Here is a 5,084-nt window from a genome sequence, read left to right on the forward strand (position 1 = left end):
CTTTGATCTTCACAGAAAACACATTAGATTAAATTAAATGTTAAAATACTTTAATCCAGTGAAGATTCATGACTTTTAGATTCCATACATTTTACAGTAATGAATCTCCTACCTCTATGAAGACTTTCAGCAGCTGAAAATCTGTTCAAGTGAGATACCAAACAAACAGGAAGGACTTTTAAAATCTCACTATGTTACAAAACAGGTTGGATCATTTCAAAGTGTCAGCGTCATACTGAAATGCTTTGGTTTGAGGTTGATCTTATAGTTGTAGTCAGGCCTTCTTCTTTTGCAGCTCTCACACATTGTTTCCTGTTGGGTTATGAAAAGGTGCTGACAGAGTCACTTAACATAGAAAATGTTTATTGTTTACCATGAAGAAAAGATGTAAAATATATTTTGCACTGATTAATTGTAATTATTTGACAAATATAAGGGGTTGTGTCATAAAACAACACAGAATACGGTTTCAGAAAATTGTCAAGTTACTCCTGTAGTCCATCAAGGATCTATGTGTCTTCTAGATACCTTTGCTATTTTTCTAGCTGCTTAAGCCCATTTCTTCTGACATCAGCAAGACATTTTTGACCAACACCTAGGAGTCACCGGATGTTTTCTCCTTTTTGTGGACCTTTTGTTGTACATCTGAGAGATAATTGAATGCAAAAATCACAGCACATTAGCAGTTCCTAATATACTAAAATTATATCTGGGACCAATGCCACCCTCAAAGTCTCCTAGATTCTCTTTCCCCGGATATGAAGCTTGGTTTGTACATTAGCAGCTAATTAATAGCTATTAATAGATAAATAATATCTAAAATTCTTAATCAATGATACTTACAGAGCAGTTTATACTACTTCAAAATACTCATGTAGAAAGTAAAATTTAAACAAAACGCTGCATTAAAGCTTCTAAAATTAGTTAAAGCTCTTTTAGAACTAGCTATTGATTGCTCATCAGAATTGATTTACATTATAAACAGCAACATCAATAATTTTACAGTCTAAGTTTGTATTACATTAGTGTGAGGACTGATACTTAGGTTAATTTAGAGAGTAAGTATCTAGCAAGATCACAATAATAATAATAATAATAATAATAATAATAATAATAATAACTTTATTGTGACAGGCCAGGGGACTTTATCTTCAGTGTTTTCTGATTTGCTGTTTGGGACAACCATTGAAGTCAAAAGTCATGAAATGAAAGGAGTGATGAGACACTAACTACTTCCTGGTACATTCCCTTCAGCTTGACCTGTCAAGACAGGTCAAACAGGTTCACCTGAAGGGGAACCTGATCAGGTCCACAACTTTTTGGCCAGTCCTCTGCATGTGATTAACTGGTGATACTAATCATCATGTGAAAAACAAAGGGGGATGATTGCAGTCTGACCCACCACAGTATGACTGAAAATTACATGGTAGCCAGACTTATATGCAAACGTTATATTTTTAAACCTGTGATATTCAACTTTGGATAAGCTGAGAAACAAATGTGTAACTCTTTTGTCTCTTGCTTTTGTTTCTTGTTCCCTCCACTCGCACGAAACAAGCATAGTTGGAATTTCTTACGTGAACTTGAGACTATAAATCCTCACAGAACATGCAAACCAATGTTGCAATCAACCGCAATTTCCAAGAATGTTCAGTAGGCAAACTTCCAAGAAGGGTCCAGTTGAACTAGTTAGAGCCACAACAGCTTTAACTGAAATTTGATTTAGAATATGTTTTTATCAACAGCAGAAAGAACACAGTATATTAGAAACCATTAGATTTAATGGGAAGGGAAACAAAATGTTTCAACCACTAAAATTGGGTTTCAGTCTATTCTGCTTGTCATGCCTGTCAGGATCTGCTGCTTCACCAGCAATCCATCTATTCCTCTATAGGTGGTCTTCAGAGCTCGCCAGGTGTGGTCTTCCTCACAGGTGTGTTTTGGCACACCTGTGGATCATCAGGGGATGCATAAGAGGAGTGGTTCCCCGGCGCCTCGCCGCCAGAGTGTTTCACCATCATGGTCACGTTTAGCTCAGATATTCCTAGGAGTGACTCAGCCAGTTAGCATTCATACCTGTTCTTGTCTCTCCTTTGTGGTCATCAGATCTCAGCCCAATTACCCATGGCCTTGAAGTCTGGGGTTTTAAGCACCACCTGGATACTCCATGCGTAAGATGCTCCTTTTTCTATTCCCCCTTCAAAGAAGGACACCTGCTAGTCTTCTATCTTGCCGCCACCTAATCCTGAAACTGGCTCAGCTCCCCACAAGTAGGACTAGTCCATTAAGAGTCAATTTCTCCCCTCTGGGTCCTCATCTGTCTAATCTTCCTCCAGATCGCTGTCCGCCACCCACTCGATTCCACATCAGATACTCCATGGATCCCTTTGTTGAATCATTCCTTTGTTCATTCTGTAAGTAAATCCTATATCTGATTTTCCTGAGAGTTGTTTTGCATGTGGGTTCTGAAATTACAGAACAACATGACAACAACAGCCTTATAGCTGAAGCAGTTTATTCTGAGCTGGTTCTGTATTGGCATACAGTGCCTATAAAACGTACACATCTCCTTTGAATATTTCCCTCTTTTATTGCTCTTACAAATCAATCATAAACAAAATTAGACTTTTTTGACAAAAGTCCTTTTCATGTCAATTTGAAAGTGGATTTGTACAAAATGATGAACATTTAATCATTTTTACCCTAAAATAAGTGATTACATAAGAATTCATTGCCTTCAAGTTGGTATTCAGTAGATGTTATTTTTGTCTGTGTGGACAGGATTCAATCAGGCTTTCACAAGATTATTTTATTCAGATTCAACATCCAAGCCTGCCAAAAACCTGTACAATCTTGTGGGAGTAATTGTTATCGTCTCATGAAATCAAACTGGAACTTTTAGGCCATAATTTCCAATGGTAGGTTTGCTACAAAATCAACAGCACATCAGCAAAAGAATACCCACAGAGACGTGGTGTGGTGGCACCGTCACACTTCTTAAACAGACGACACCAGACTTTTTCACAATGTGAATTAAATAATTTATAATTCCAAATCTTAGTGTGTTTTCACACCTGATGGTAGACTCGGTTCGACTGGAGAGAAAAATTACAACAAATGTGACATTTTCAGCTGGTAGGGTTTGTTTTCACGCCACTTTGTATCAAACAAAGCAAACCCTTTGAAAAACCTGTTTCAAACCTGTTTTCTTGAGGTGGCACTGCACCAAAAAACACTAAAGGAAACACGAAAACCTCTCAAGAAGACTCTGAGTGCAACTTCCTTCTTCCCGAAAGGCACATAAAAATGTATTTTTAGCAGTTATAGGGTTTCTCTTTCGTCTTTGGCTAAAGACCACGAGTCATTTCTACTGCAAGCACTAGACTTGTTTAGTGTAGAGTTACATGCATGTAAATCTTGAAGAAAGTTCTACTTATTATAAACGTTCAATCCACTGTGCATTATAAATATGAATAAATTTGACCTATTTTTGTTCCTGTTGACCAATTTATTAGATTTTATTATGGGTAGTGAAACAGTAAAATCTCACATTTGCATGACAAAAATGTAAGACATTTCAAGTTATGGTGAATTTCTATTCATTATATATATTCCTATTTATTGTCTCAAACCTTTTGCAAAGCAATAGATCATACATATCTGACTAAAACTGTTATTTGCCATTAAGTCACCTAGCACATATGTTTAAATATATTAGCATATGGTTAAATATCTGCAAAACAGAATAATCTTCAAACAGAATATTATGAGTTTGATTCAGAAATTCAAGCACTTGCAACAAAGTGTATCAATTGTTGCAAAAACAAAACTTTGCTTCAATCAGGCTTTAGCAGTACCATACAATAATCTACTGATGCACACTGACCAAAAATAAACTACCATCACCAAATATTGTTGAATATGAGCCACAAGTTCAGGCACTATACGCTGACTTCTTAAAGCAATGCATGTCTTGCCAGTTTGCTTTTGCACAATGAACTCACATTTTTAGGATAAGATATCAACTTACACTGTCATTATAAAATATATGCATAGCTGGGAGACATTTCTAACTATTTTCCTGCCTATGCAGAGACAGAAGATTTATCTGAGAGGCGTGCATCATGACAGCAGAAGGACCAACGCCAGCAGGAGAGTGAGGATGGGAGAGGCCACCATACCAGGACTGAGGCAAAAAATGCTACGAGAGAAAAAGAAAAACACTCTGAGAATATACATCAATCAGTCATCCTGTATTAAGTTTAATAGATTAGGTAATAAGGTCATTGATATGATTCAGTCATCAAATTAGGAGCATAAATAAGTCCTGAAACTTAGCAACTGACCTGATTTATCATGGCGACAGAATATTCAGGGCGTTTGCTTTTTGCCACAAGTAACATTTTACATGCATATCAAAAAGAGCTGATTAGGTTTTATATAATAAGACCATCAAACATGCATGACCTGTGGAGGTCATACATGTTTGCTATGACCTCTGAAGGACCTGTCCTGGCTACAAACATGTCGTAGAAACTTAGAAACTAATAACACAATGTCTGCAGAAAAATTCAGAAAAGGCTCCGTTGGAAGAAGCCATGAAAGTGAAAAAGAAACCTGATTAGTATTAAAGGTTAAATGTAGAAATTTCATTTGACATGTGGTTCATGAGGAGTTAAAGTTAAAATAGATGTTGATATTGCTAATACTTTTAAAATGTCTGTAGAAATGTGACTTATTTCTATTTTTTAGTAAAACTGCCTAACATATTTGTATGTCAAATTAAGGAGATGGAGGGTATCTATGTTTACTCATAATGTAAAACTAGAGCATGTCTCAGAAACATGTGTTGTACTTCAATATTTGACATCTAGCATCACTGATCCAGAAACAACTCTCTTTGTAAAAGACTATGGTCAACACTGATAAATATGTTTTTAAAAAAGAACTGAGCAACCAAAAACAAACTTTTCTGCAAATTCTGTCTGCACTCAATTAGCTAGAATTTTATAATGAGCCTCACTATCTAGGATAAAATGTTATAATTTTATGACAGCTGATATAAAACCAGTAATAAAAGGATT

This window comes from Poecilia reticulata, linkage group LG16, assembly GCF_000633615.1.
Source record: "Poecilia reticulata strain Guanapo linkage group LG16, Guppy_female_1.0+MT, whole genome shotgun sequence".
In the NCBI taxonomy this organism is placed as follows: domain Eukaryota; kingdom Metazoa; phylum Chordata; class Actinopteri; order Cyprinodontiformes; family Poeciliidae; genus Poecilia; species Poecilia reticulata.